At 43.7% G+C, this 15254-nt stretch overlaps 1 protein-coding gene across 1 annotated transcript in view; it reads right to left on the bottom strand.

Moving 5' to 3' along the window:
• nrxn2b (neurexin 2b) overlaps window positions 1–4464 on the bottom strand; it is an 856499-nt gene extending 852035 nt beyond the window's left edge. Inside the window, exon 1 of the mRNA XM_056442212.1 lies at window positions 4421–4464. The gene's annotated coding sequence lies outside the window, so the exon portion shown is untranslated. The remainder of the gene's footprint in view (window positions 1–4420) is intronic.
• Window positions 4465–15254: the final 10790 nt, after the last annotated feature.

Raw genomic sequence — 15254 nt, 5'->3', positions numbered from 1 at the left:
GTCAGGGATGTCGTATGTGTACATACTATAAAGCCCTCTGAGGATAATTTGTCATTTTGGATTTTTGGGCTTTACGAAAGTGAATTGAAAACACAAATAATGATAGGGAGGAAGAGCACATTTACAGTCCTCTCCTTTGATTGTCTGCATCTTCCAACTCGGCCGTGTTCAGGTCGAGAAACAATCTCATAACGACAAATTATTTAATAATGCAAAATAAATGTGTTTTATTGCATAAGACATCCAAAATAGTGACCGATGCTAACGTCCAGCACTTGTCGTTTTACGCGACTGTAGAGTCAGATATGCAAGTGTTATGCAAGCAAATTGCATGATTATGCAAAAACTAGAAATAGTGTGGATCCCACAGCATAAGGATTCGTTACTGACACCCACTCTTCAATTATCAGCATCAAAGTCTTATGCTGGTTTTTGTGTGTGTCCCATATCCGTGTTATGCAACCTGCTCCACTTTGAAATAGGATCCTCACGTTAGCATAGCCTGGGAGAGACGGGTACAGCTCCCGTAGAAGATGGAGACGGCCGAGTGGGGATCGGAGAGGAACGACTGCCTTCGGGTTGCAGGTGAGCCCGATGCATCATCATCAACAGGGAGGTTGCGTTGGCCCGTTTTCATCCAGAGCGTGCCCTTCCAAGTGGGAACGTAGAGATATTTTTAAACCTGAGAAAGAGCAGCTGCCTTTACGTTGGAGTAACTCCGGTTAAACAGCTCGCTGGCGGCTGCTTTGAGGTACAGAAGTCCTCAAGGAACTCGTGATGACGTTAGAGGAGATGCCAAAAAGAGACAAAATGCTGACATGACAAAGTGGGTGGAATGTCTGTTGTACGTCTCTATTATTGATGCTCCCCAATATTCTCTTTATGAAATGCAAGCTGAGCCTTTTACTAAAAAAAGGCGTGAAATATGTCAATGGGAACATTTCAAATCATCCCACTATAGGCGATAAAAAAAACTCACCCCAGATTCAGACTAACTTGAATGAATTCATGACCCGAACTTTGTGGAATGGAGTAGATGTGGCATGAATCCAGGATTTACATCCCCTAAAGTCCCTGAACTCTTTTCTCATTAGAAAGACCAAAGGCAAGTTGTCAAGAGCTTTGAACTCCACTGGTGCCATCATGTCTCCATTTTGGAGTCTTTTCCCTCCTGTGCCGACATCCTCAATCATAATGATCGACTAAAATCATCACCAATAGACACGGATATCCCACCGCCGTGGCCACGTGGGAGGAAAAGGGCGTGACTTGATGGGATTGATGGAGGCCATGCTGGATCCTCTCTTCCCCTCTTGTTTATCTTGTGTCTACTCCCCCCCCCCCCCTTTTCTCTTCCTCACACAAATCCATCCACGCCATCACTTAAGACAAGACCTTTCAATCCAACCTCTACTCTCTGCTGATCGATCAAAAGGAGGCGGCGGAAAAAGGCGGGAGAATGAGCCGGTGGCGGAAAGAGGCGGGAGAATGAGCCGGCGACGAAAAAAGGTGGGAGAATAAGCCGGCGACGTAAAAAAATGGGAGAATGAGCCAGCGACGAAAAAAGGCGGGAGAATGAGCCGGTGATGGAAAAAGGCGGGAGAATGAGCCGGCGATGTAAAAATGGCGGGAGAATGAGCCGGCGACGGAAAAAGGCGGGAGAATGAGCCGGTGACGGAAAAATGGCGGGAGAATGAGTCCTCATCTTCCCCCTCATCACACGAACAAAAACACTAAAATGGAGGGCGTGAGGCATGTGAAAGTGTCCGTCTTCTTTATAGCTCCCCCTACACCCTTTTCCTCTTCTCTCCGAAGGGCCAGACGGCGAGCGGCGGAGGAGAGTGAGTTAACGAGGGGAGATTGCTCTCTTTTTGCCGCCATATGCGAGGGATTACGGGAAGATCACCCCCATTCTGATTCTTTTTCTCCATACCCGATTCTCTGAGGTGGTGCGGTGGGGGGGGGGGGGGGTGATAGAGGTGAGATGGAAGACAGCGCCTCTGCTCTGGGTCAGGGGGAAATGACAGCCGCTCAAAACACTGCCCCGCGAAAGGGATCCAGTTTCTGACTGATGCCTCCGATCTGACAGCCGCTTGGAGGCTCGGCCTAAATATACCCGGCATGAGAGAACCGAATATCTTATAAGTCACATGAGATCCAGCTGCTTCATCAAGTCCATCCTCTGAGATGAACTCTAGCAAACCGGATCTATTGCACGCACATACTCTACGATACGCTCACGCCTTCCTCGAGGTGTTTAGCTTTTTGTGTGTTGACCCAGAATGGTGACATTTGGAAGTTTGAAAAGCTAGAGATTTGTATTTCGGGAAAAGTTGTCGGGAGCCATGGTGGCGGAGGGATATGAGCGAAAACAACGAGAAGCACCAGGACCTTAAAATCCTTCTACTCTCACCGCGTGAAACAAACGGTGAAAAAGAGTCTGGAGAAATTATTCAAATTGCAGGGGAATTTGCAATTATATTATAAGTCATCTCCAGCCACAAAGGCAAACGTTAAGCACCCTTCATGAAGTGCTCTGAAAGCTCTGAGAACAAAAGTGGATTCATATAAGGGCCGATTTTTCTGCCAGCGATGAAGGCGAGAAGCCATTTAGGTATTTCTAAAGCCATTGTCTAAACTCGTTAAGACTGGATTGATGGCGGAGTCATTTTTGTGATTTTTTTATTTTGCCAAATGCTAATTAACAACCGGATGCTAAAGTGCGCTAAAAAAAAAGCAACATCGCTTGTGTAGTTCTCTGGTTGAACGATAATGAAGTCGCCCACTGACGGGAAAAAAAAGAGGCAGGCAATTATTTTGAAAGGCCCTCAATGTGGACCTTTACTCCTGAAAATATGAGTCACATGACCTCGCCTGATTGCTAGCACAGAGCTTCTCTTGCATTAACAAGACGGCGAGCGCCTCCACCTGCTGCGCCTGGTCAGTCATCCTGACACTGCATTGTGTTTCCCTCAAGGAGCTCTTCAAGCAATGACCTCAGGATAGCCAATCACAGCCTCTGTTTCACTCCGACTCCACGACAGCGAGCACCTTGTGAACATCTTCTTTTTTTTTACTGTCAGCAAAGACTTTAGAATTAAATACAAATTCTATTCCTGACGTGTTTTTTTCAACACCAAAGTCGGAGAAGTGGTTTCAAGAAAAATTATAAATATGCAGACTTTTTTTTTTAAAATGACATACGTAGGCCTATTGTGAAATACATTAACACAGCTTTAGCATAACAAAAAGGGCAGAAAAGGTCAGTTTCTCCATCCACCTCACCCTCAGCTCACTACAACGAACCCCACAACCTGACTCCTGAATCCCATAATCAGAGATCTACATGTGTGTATGAATCGTTATTTATCTTCTGGTTCCGGGGATGTGTGTGTGTGTGTGTGTGTGTGTGTGTGTAGAGAGAGAGACACCGTTACGCACCCCAGTGGGCGTTTGGAGACACGGTAGCGCAGGAGTCGCATATATACAGTCGCAGTGTGCTCGGCGTGATAAAGAGCCACACACACACATTCCCATAATGCAATAATTACTAACACTTCGGGCTGATGACGTTTACTTTGAGAAAACAGTTTTTCTAATCGCATTAACAGCACACAGGGTCAGATCACAGCCGTTCTGCCCTTCAGCGGCCAATTACAGTGCAGAAAGTATCCCCTCCGGTGGCCTCATTCCCGCGTCACCAACACTTTATTCTAGCATTTCATTGGAAAGGATAATATATATAGAAGAAGAAAAAACAGCAGGTGATGGCCAAAAATCATAAATCATATCTAGAGTGGTAAAAATGCCATTCAATGTGTGTAGTGACAGGGATTCAGAGTGTCGGAGAAGTGAGACCCGCGCGCGCGTGAGAAGCAGGCCACATCAACACGAACACACACACACACACACACACACCGTGGTCTCACTTGAGACTCATTTTGGATTCTGAACCAGGAGCTGTTGAAGTAAAAAAAAAAAAAAAACGACCGCGAGTGCCCCCCCCCCCCCCCCTCACAAGTGGTCTGCGTAACACATCCACGGCGCGCACGGTAAAACAACTGGACTTTCGCCCATGGCACATGTCTTATTCTGGTTCCGTGCGTGCGCCCGAACTCCCACACACTCCAGACACCGCTGTCAACGTGTGGCTTCCATCATTTACACCCCAACACACACACACACACACACCGGATTCAACGTGTGTGCTGCCGGAGCTGCAGGAAAACAAACAGCGGACCCCGGAATCCACTCCGCCTCCCACTATTGACCCATTACGCACCGTGCGCTGCCCCTGTCTCCCTCTTAGCGACACACATTGCACAATGTGTGTTATTGTATGTTACCATGTGTGCGTGGAGTGACACATCCTCACAGCTAAAAGCAGATAGTCACGGGCAAAGAAGAGAAAAGTCCTTACTTGTGTTTTGCGGCAATCCTCCGATAATATTCCCCAGTCCTGCGGGGGGTTTGTAAATATCCCTGGATGTAAAGCTCGGATGCAGTTGCCGCCTCTGCGCTTCTCCTTTTGTTATCCGGAGCGTTGAGCAGACCACAACGCAGGTTTTCTATCTCCCCCCCCACCCTCTCTCTCTCCTTCAAGACAGATGTGAACGTCCTGGCCGCCTCGCTCCACCTGCATCCCCGACGTCAAGCCAGCCACGCGTGGGGGCGCGCGACTCCAGTCTTCTTTTCAAACTAAAAGACCCTCATTGGGATGTGTCGCCGGGGTGTTTTATTGTGGTGGTTCCGTCGCCGGGGTTTCTGGCGGATGCTTGTGGGTGTTTCTGGGTGCTTTGACGCATCTCCCACCTGCATCCACTCGAAGACACAGCATCAGCATCAGCACGGAGGAGGAGGAGGAGGAGGAGGAGGAGGCCCACGGAGACACGCCCCTCTCCGGCTGGAGAAGGCTACTTCACCCCCGGGCGAGGGAGGAGGACGAGAGGGCGCTGCGGGATTATTATGTTCAAAATACTCCACTTCCCCCCGTGAGTGGTCGCACCTGACAGGCAGGGAAGATTGTAGGAATTCCACCCAAAAAATAATAAAAATGAGTGGACTAAGAAGATGAAAATATGTATGAAGATAAACCAGTCAGTGATTTAAAATGATAATAATTAGCAACATAAATCAAAAGAAAGATAATCTATATTACAGCCCAATACACAGACAGCATCTCCCCAACAACATGCTGCTGGTCCTGAGGGATGACCACAGCTGCCTCCGATAATATTATAGGCAATCGAGGCTGGCAGCCTTTCACAGGCTAGCTGAGGCAAAACGGAGCCTCCGCTAATGAGTCACAATGTGCTGGGATATAACTATCAGGTACACGGCTGCTGTTATCTGCTAATGACTGACTATACACCCTCAGACATTTCTGTGGGCAGTTATGTAAACACAACAGTGCATTATCTCGAAGGTGGGGGGGGGGGGAACATAAAAGAAAGTTTCTTCCATATAAATTGCGTAATCCTCCTCAGTGTACTTAAACGGACTCATAAAGATGAAAGAGGAGTAAATAGGTGATTAAATAATAGAAACATGTGAATATTTACATGCTGCTGTATTCTCATAAACGATTGAAGTGTCTCTGTGGTCGAGTTACATGGTGAATACATACCATCGGCATCGGAAACACACGTTATACAATAAGTTATCATTGTTAGTTGTTACAAAATGTAATAATAACAAATAACCTCAAAGAAATAAGAATAAAGTTGAATATGATTGTCTGATTTATGTTTTCACTTTGTTTTTTGTTGAAAAAATCTAAGAAAACACTTTGAATCTGTAGACTACGACTTAATAGTCTTATTACTGCCTAATAGTCTTATTACTGCCCAATACTATTATTATTACCTCATAGTCTTATTACTGTCTAATAGTCTTATTACTGCCTCATAGTCTTATTATTGCCTAATAGTCTTATTACTGTCTAATAGTCTTATTATTGCCATTTTGTATGACAATTGCTCATATAAGCCTGAATAAATATATTTATTAAATGTTATTTGACCCTAATTTATTTTTAAATGCCCCTGGATTTCAGTCAGTGGGGGGAGAAATTGCCCCCTAAAAAATATGTAACTTTCCTACCCTGTATACCATACTTTGTAGATCCAAAGTATCACGTATACTAATAATGTTTTTTTAAATTAATAGAAATCGTCCGCCCGTCGAGTCTTCATCCAAAGGTGTGGTGACGCTGAGAGCCACAGCTTTGAATTCAAGTGGAACATGAATGATTTTCTCAGAAAATCTTCATATCCAGTCGTTTAATTGTGTGTGTGCCAACTGGATTCCCAGTATTTTATTAGTGTAAAGAACAGTGCCAGATTGTGTTCTCCCAGTTAATTAAATTTGTATCAGGCGCTATAATCAACAGCAGAGATCGGCCTATAGCCAAGACATCCCCTTTCTGCAGCAGCATCACCTGTCACCCGTAAGACTGCATCACCACATTACAACAACAACAACAACAAGGTCTCCCCTGCACAAGTGGGACCATTTGCTCTGGACGGAGGAGGGTGCCACTGGAGTCGGGGAGACAGTTTGAAGCTGAAGCCGCTGCTCCCACTTTCTCTTCATTAGCTCTCCTCATCATGTCAGACGCCGCTCGGGGCCTCTCTGGGATCTGCTGCTCTGCCTTCGGCTCAGCGGGGGACGTGGCAACACGGTTCCTCATCACGTCAACAAATTGTCACAGTAAAAAAGTCTTTCTTTCACCATCTGCCTCTCCTCATTTACCGGGTATATCCTCCTCGGTGTATAAACGTTACGCATTCAAAAGCAACAACATAAATGGCTACTTTACGTCTGAGTGATCATTCAGAAACCATTGGGAACCTTTGACCACGCACACGTTATTGACACGTGAATCAAAAATGTGTCTTTGGAGTGTACTTTACAGTGCATCCCATCCATCTAGCCATCAGAGAGTTCTGCCCTAAAGGTCTGTCCACGTCATCGGCGAGCGGTGTGTGTGTGTGTCGACGGAGGAATCAAAGGCAATGAATCTGGAGGTGGCGCATCAATCACAGCGCTATTGAGCAGCGTGGGGCGAGGGTAGCCTGTCAGAAGAAAAGTGGCACCTCCTTGAAGTAAATGTCTCAGGCCAAAATATCAAATTCAAGAGTATTGTGGAAAGTCGATGGCCAAAAATATGCCACTGAAGGATATCATAAAGTTGTTAGTCCTGTAAGTCCTTAAACTTAAAGGTTCAGTAAGAAGCTAATGAGAAGAAAACAACCGTCGTCGGTCATATTTCTCAACCCGCCGCTATATCCTGTCGATAATAATGAGACAGACGAATCCGGCTCTTCTGCAAGATTCCACCGCGTCCAAAATAAAGACGACGAGTCAGTGGCAGGAGGATCGAGTCTCTATCGCCGCGTCAATAACTACTCGTGAGACGGGCGGTCGGCTAGTTGGCTAGTGGCTAATTAGCTCGTCTGCCTCTGGAGCGGCACTCTCCTTCTGGGCGAAGTAGTTTGTCAGCGATATTGTCACCAGCTGTTTTCCTCGATGTTGCTACTGTGTAATAACCACCGGGCCGAATGTTTTTATTTTTATTTAGATGATCGATTCAAAACATTAGTTGACTAACGAGTTTGAGACTGATTTATAGCGCGTTAGCTTTAGCTTCCAACTTGAAGTCACCTTCCACTGTAAAATTATTCCTGGAATATTCATTTCAGTTTATTTTGTATTGCCCGATATGACAAATTACAAATTCTCCTCAGTGGGATTTTCAGTCTGTACACATACAACATCCCCTGACCTTTGACCTCACATCGGATCAGGAAAAACTCCCAAGAAATATTTTTAAATGTGTAGCTTACCACCACCGGTATGACTGTGTGTGTGTATGACTACTGGACTCTGTAAAGCGACTTCGGGTACTTAGAGAAGCGCTATATAAGATTGAAGGTTATTATTATTATTAAAAAACCTTTGAGGGGGTAAAAGTGAAGAAACCTTCAGGAGAGCAACAGAGGAGGATCCCTCTCCAGGATGGACAGAAAAATAGATGTCATGTGACCTGAAAGAAGCACTCAATGAGTATGACAGAGTGTATGAATAGTTGAATGAAGAAAAGCAACTTTCTGACCCTTTAAGTCATGTTTGAGTATTCAAATATGTTGAAATGTGATACCTGATCAAATCTATAACAATGGACAGAACAATATAATAATGAAGATAATTATTTGAGCAAGAAAGAAGGAAACCTGCTCTGCTTGAAAATATTCATTCAAATTTGAAATACATTTGGGAGTAATTACTCCCATAAAAACAATCTAGCGTTAGCTTGTGTAATCACTCTTTTGGTAAAAACTTCTCACAACTGGCCTTCAGCAAACACCACTTAATCTTAAATTATGAGCCCAAAGGTTTACAGAAACCACTGCAGCGTTGGACGAAGTCATGATGCAGAACTGCAGGTTTGTTTCCAAAGATGACAACCTGACAAATGGCTCCTGATATATAGAAGTGATCATCGCAGAGGGCTCCTGTGTCTATGACCAAGCCCTTACTTTACCCAAACACAGGTCACTGTTGGATATATAGAGTGAATGAACGCTGTATGATGCAACAAGAGTTCTCCATTCAAAGGCAACATCTAAAAAAATATAAAAAATGTCTTCCAGCTGACAGATGTCAACCGAGTGCATAACACACCAAATATCATCAAATACCCGCCAGCCTGTTATCGTGGCTGGGTTTGAATCCAATAGAGATTTCATGGCTTTTTAAATATCAGTACAACTCATCCCAGTCGTATGTCTTCCAGCGACTTGATTTAATATTCTCCACATACAAAGCTGGCTGATTTGATAAGCGTTCACTTGTGAGTAATTCATTGCTTTGTTGGAGGACCCTGTGAGGTTGTTTTCTTTTTTTCTTCCCTCTTTCTCTTCATTGCGCTAATTAAAACTAATTGAATTGAATTGATGGTACCGAGCCCCCCGAATCACAGCGCCGCCATCTCAGTCCCGCTCATCCCTGAAATGAGACGAATCAAGTGCGCCGTGTAATCAGACATGAAAAAGAGTCAAAACACGGTAAAGAAAGCTGGTTTGTTGTTATTGACGCCGGCACATGATCACGTCTACGTCAAATAATAGCCGGGCATAAAAGAGCAAAGGGAGAGTTGTTTGAACACGAGTAAATGTTGTTGTCTTAGACGTGACAAAGGTTATTACATCATCAAAAACTCTCCCAGGGTGCCTTAAAACCAGTACGTCTACTCTATACTAATAGATTGGGTTTGTAAGAACCAGCTTTATAACTTGATGTTAATAATATATATCATCAAACAATATATTAAAAAGTCTGGCTTTGGTAAATGAGAACTGCATGTTTTGTATTAATATACAGTCCTAGCTGACTATATTATACACAATGTCATTATACAGTGGGTCTAACATATACACTATCTACAGGTTCACTATTAAAAAGGAATAGAATCGAATACAACATGTACGATCTGGCCAAAAGTTTATAACAATCAAAAAATGTACGAACAAATAGTGATGAAATACCAGTGTGTCGACGTTACACCAAACAATCAGATGTCTACTGTCAACCAGCAAAGTCCCATTACGATGTCTCACTGGCTCCTCTTGAGGTGATTGTGAGTCACTGCAGTGCCAGTGAACCGAGAAGGAGAGAGCTCCATCCACGGTCCATGTTCCTTCTGATTGTTTATCTATTGGATTAAATCCAAAGCGGCAGAAATAAGACGATAACTTGCACCCTCGCCTGAAACTCCGTGTACCGGGGGTTTGATCCCCGGACACCGCCGGGTCAGCAATCTTTGTGTTGCTGTTGCATTTTTATTGTTTCTGCCACTTCGGACCGCACAGTTCGATTTCTCTCATGTGAAGATTAGAAGATTAGGAGTTTAGGAGATTACAGCGTTACGTTGACCGTGTCTGAGTTAGTCGTCTGGTTTAATTTTGTCAATTCACTGCCTGTTGTTAGTCAGTAGTTGTCAATGATATATTTGTATTTAACACAACTGATGATCATTATGATTTTTCTGCGCAAAAAAAGTCAATGCGGTCTATACAGATGCTGCTGTATCTACAATAAAGCTAAACTCTGTGACACGTACTTTTGTGCAAAGTGTGATAGCATTATGTCGTATAATAGAGATCTATTCACACTACACATGTACATCAGGCTACAACCTTTACTGGATAACTCAAACGAGGAGTTTGCATTGATCAATGTGTACTCACCGCAAAGTGAAAGTGTTGCCGCGTCGGCAAGAAACCTAAAAAGCATCCATCCAAATCGTTAGCTAGGAAAGCATGTGGGTTAGCGCCTGTCAGAGAAATGGATCTCTTTCTATTCTACGGTGGACGGATGTTGATTGATGGTCAACAAATGGCGGAGGAAAAGGCAGAGGAGGAGAAGGTTTTGCATGCTGTCACCGGGAAGAAAAATGGCAGCTTGATATTTCAGTTACTAATCTGTGTCGCTGTCCTCGGAGGCAAATTTGGAGACTGTGCTGTGAAGAAAAATGACGGCGTCAAGTCCTTCTGGAAAATGCCCTCGTATCTTTATGTTCAAAATGATTGTGGGAGTTATGACTCGCGTCTGTCGGGAGCAGAGGACGAAGTAGCGTGATTTTGGCGTGGAGAGGATGTTGGTGGGTGAACGGAATCCGAGGCTTCGATTGCGAATCCTTTCCAATAAGCTATCGACGATCTTTAAACCACGACCGTGGTCATTCTCCACCAACACCAACTATTTTACACGGGGCAATGTGGAGCCGTACACATTTACGTAATTTCACTGTACCGACTCAGATATGGGTATTAACTGGAAATATATCCACGTTTTCCTCAATCATTGTCGTCTTTTTTGGCGTTGTCATAATCGGAAATAACCGTGTACCGGGCATCGACACGGTGGAGATAAGCGATACAACACGGAAGAAGGAAACTGACTCCACATCTACTACGCTTACATTATGTAATGGTAAAATATAGTAATGTCATATTATGTGGAAGTATAGCTTAGGTGATCAGTACTTTATTGGGAGAGTGATTTGGGGTAGCGGGAACATAAGGGAATAAAACTAATGGCTTTTCACTACGGGGGAGGGGGGGGGGGGGGGTTAGGAACCAAATAGTGTTAGGGGGAGCAGATACAAGTTCTCGGGGGCCCGATCAAGATAAGGAGCTGAGCTTTCAGGATGTAGGAGAGAGGACCTCTTCTTTGAAGTTGTCAGATAATTCAGAATCAACACTTATGTTTGTTAGACCGGGGCCAGGAGGTGTAACCTGGATCTGTATAAAGAAGGCTCTGACTGTTGTTCGTGAAATCTTGTGTCACAGAGTTCCCTGAGAAGCTGTGACGGACTTCTCCTCCTTGCAAGGATGAAAACAGATGAAGGCAATTTTGATCCGGAGACTTCATTCCTTCTTTCCAGATAAACAGAGAAAATCTTCCATTACAATTACAACACAGGGATAGAAATAAAAGAGAGAAAGACGATCACAAGAAGAGAGGATGGTGATCTATAGATGAGTAGAGAGCGCGTTAGATTTAAAGACACGGCAGGAAGATTCTACTTTGTGGTTAAATGTTGTTGTTTTTAAGCCAAACTTCCTAAACTGCCTCTTAAATACAACTCCTGTTCCATACAAGTTTACAGCAATCAATATTGGTCCTAGTTTACCTCGTCCCGCAAGTGTCCTTTCCATCACACTCATTACCGCAGTGGATGAAGCTGTTATGCACAAAAGCAACAGCCCTGATTGGGCCACAGGTGGACAATAGCTGTAAGTCAACAAGGCTTTCAGAGAAAAGCAGTATAGGCGCTGATAATTAGACATTTTTATACGAGCCGAATAATCAGAAGGAATAATAGCGGCGATGAAAAAAAAACTCAAAACACATCAATTATCTACCTTAAGGAAGAAAAAAAATAAAATCAAGCAAAGCAGCACTTTACTTTGAGTCTTCGCCTCTGAGATGTGGATTGCTCGTGGTGAAGGGCATTGTGGGAGATTTGTGTTATCACCACGTATGGCGAGGGGAAGAAGCCCGCGTGCTCGGTGTAGGCCCGGTCATGATTAGATGATGAGGCGCGATGGCTCCAAACATATTTACCCCACGCAGCCCATTGGACATTACGTGTGTGTGTGTGTGTGTGTGTTGTGCCTTTGGCTGTGTGTAGAAGGCAACACGCAGACAACATCAGCATTTTTTTTCAGATATCAGCTTCTCCACCGAGGGAGAGGTACAGAGACACGCAGCAGGAAAGCCCACCGGAGACGTCTATCTGCCGAATAAAGACGCCGCACGTCAGTGTTTTCATGTTTGCTTACAGCGGGGAGAGGACGGAGCACGGGGATGGATCGCCATGACGATCACAGGCGAGGCTGACACCCGCATCTGTGTTTGTGTGTGTGTGTGTGTGGTGAGTAAGTGTCCATCAGTGCGCTGCTTTTGTGCAGCATGTGCACAGATCAGGCGGGGGGGGGGGGGGGCTCTCTGGGGGGATCGCTGTAGGAAACATGCTTTACACTTGGAGTAAGGGTGAGCAATTATCCCCCCCCCCCCCCTCCCTCTGAGATGGAGAGTGTCTGCTGATGGTGAACAACGCCGTGACCGTTCTGCGTTGTCAAGGCAGGAGAATTACGGCAATTCACATGACATCACGTGACGTCTTCTCAGCGATGCAGCTTTCACTTGAGGAACTGATGTTTCAAAATGCTACTTTTTAATTTAGCCCAAAAGTGTTAATTTTAAAGATACAAATTTGGAGAGCAATTTCGACATTGAGTTGCCTCGGGAGACTTTTGTTGAATGTCATCTCCCCTTTGCTGTCGAATGAAAGGTGAACGCATAACAACGTCAAACGTGGAGTAATTTAATTAAAGATGTATGTCGTTGAGTTTGAGGAGAAGTCCATGGTAAAAGCTGCCGAGTTGTAATTAAGGTACAGATCACATTTTCCACGATTACAAAATGTAATTGTTGATAAAGAATTACCATTTTGACGAGTGAGGAGTTTTACAGTTTTTTCCGATTGCTAAACGACAGTGGGCACAACTGGAGTCACATGTGCAAAACTCTAACTACAGTCTGCACTACCAACAGTCACCTGAGCTAAACAGTTCACATCACCTGCAAAACTCATTCCAAGAAACACAACTCTTAACACATGGCTCAAAACACGCTCAGTGCAGCCAAACAACATGCACAACCCTCACTGAGGTAACACACACTGAGGTAACACACACTGTCACCCAGAACACACTGAGAGTAAAAACACGAGCATCAAACACCAATACAGAAAATACTAACTTTTCATCTTTACAGTTTGAACAATTTCAGTGACTTCAAACAAAGTAATATTTTCTTCATAGAAAAGAGTGACATTCGTTCACATGATTTATACATTTTTTAGAACATAACAATTCTTTAAGATAAATGAAAATTAGCAGTTTGCTTCAATAGTCTGTAGTAATTTACGGAATTACAGTAATGAGGAAAAAAAAGGTAGAAACTAAAAGTACATACTGTAATTCGAACAAATAATTGAGGGGCTAATCCTGCCTCTCTCTAGCATCAGGCCACATGTTTTCATCAACATCACATCTCATGTTCTCTCTTGCCACCTGGGGAAGAACCTTCTGGAGGGCCTTATCCATCCCTGGCAGTCCTCTGGACTCGTGTCCTCACATCCGGCACGCATGGCTTCCAAAAGAGACATTTGGTCATGTGGGTGGTGACCAAACACTTTTGTTGCACCCTCAACCTGCCTCTCTCAATGAGAGACCATGGTTCACGACATGCTCTATAAGTGGAGCCCTTATTTCATCTGAAATAACAGCTCTTTGTCTTCCTCCACGCATCCCCCTCTCCCTGCCACCCTTCTCCCTCCACGAACCCGTCTTCCTTGTTCCATTTCCAAAATGAGTCTTTCTGAGCTCTACCTATATATACTGTAATATATATATATATAAATATATATATATGTGTGTGTGTTCACTAACAAGTCTAAAACAAGACACCTGCTTAGCCTTTCAGATGAAATTGCAATCATCAGTGTTTGAAAGGCACCAGGCTGAAATGTATTCCGTTTTGAATGTGTGGTTCACAGTGTTGACAGCAGTGTGTTAGCATTTGAACAAAGTGCTGTAGATCCTCAGTGTTGTGCAGGTTGTGGTTAAAGTCATGGGATAAGTGTTAGAGTTTTGAAAACTGTGTTCAAGCAATGAAAAACAAACTAGAGTTTGGTCCACATGAACTGCTGCTGTGCAGACTGGAGTTAGAGTTTTGCACGTGTGACTCCAGTTGTGCCCACTGTTGTTTAGCAAACGAAAAAAACTGTAATTAGAATTGTTACAAATAAAAATGTTACTGTTGTCTCGTAATTCTGGGTTTTATTCAAGATCAGCAGTGGAAGCCTTTTATTATTATTTATTTTTTTTACTCACTTTCTATTTAGATTTCAACAACATAACAATATGTATTTTCATATACTCACTTTCGTCATTTTTTCAGTTATATAAGTCTTGCAACACGTGATATTCAGGTACACAAAGAACAACACACACCAACTGGTGCTCACTCCAAGAAAAAGAAAAAAGAAAGAAGAGGGGAAATAAGGATAATAATGAATAGATTGCATAGAAAATAATTGAAAACAAATAATACAAATAAAATAAATAATTGAAATAGGCTGAAGTACTAATAATTGTAGTATTGTGTGTGCTATAGATGCTTTTCAGAGAGGATTGTGTGTGTGTGTGTGTGTGTCTAACATCTAGTAATAACCTCATTGTGGTCATAATACTGAGACAGTGGAAACCTTTTGACAGAGGATTTTTGTTTCCTGCTGCAACAAACTGATCCTGAGTGAGGCTAAATACCTCACGCCGCCACCTCAGTATTGATCCACCGATGAGACGAGTATTGATCTCCTCATCCTACTCAGTCAGACAGCAGAGAGGCAGGTGTCCCAGGGTTTGAGTTTCCCTATATGAGCTGTGACTGGGGTAATGAATTGGGGACACACTCTTTATTTGAAGGAAAACAATCTCAATAATGTTGGTAATGTCGTTAAAGATATAAAACAAAATTGAACCCATGGTGGAGATAAAATGCTGGAAACGTTCACACTATAGTTTCCGACCACTCTGACTCATACTCACTATTTCTGTAACGAGATAGCACTCACACTCTGAGTCAGCAGCGCAGCACGTCTCATATTTATATATATT

This window comes from Pseudoliparis swirei, chromosome 21, assembly GCF_029220125.1.
Source record: "Pseudoliparis swirei isolate HS2019 ecotype Mariana Trench chromosome 21, NWPU_hadal_v1, whole genome shotgun sequence".
NCBI lineage: Eukaryota > Metazoa > Chordata > Actinopteri > Perciformes > Liparidae > Pseudoliparis > Pseudoliparis swirei.
This window is presented reverse-complemented; position numbering and strand designations above follow the sequence as displayed.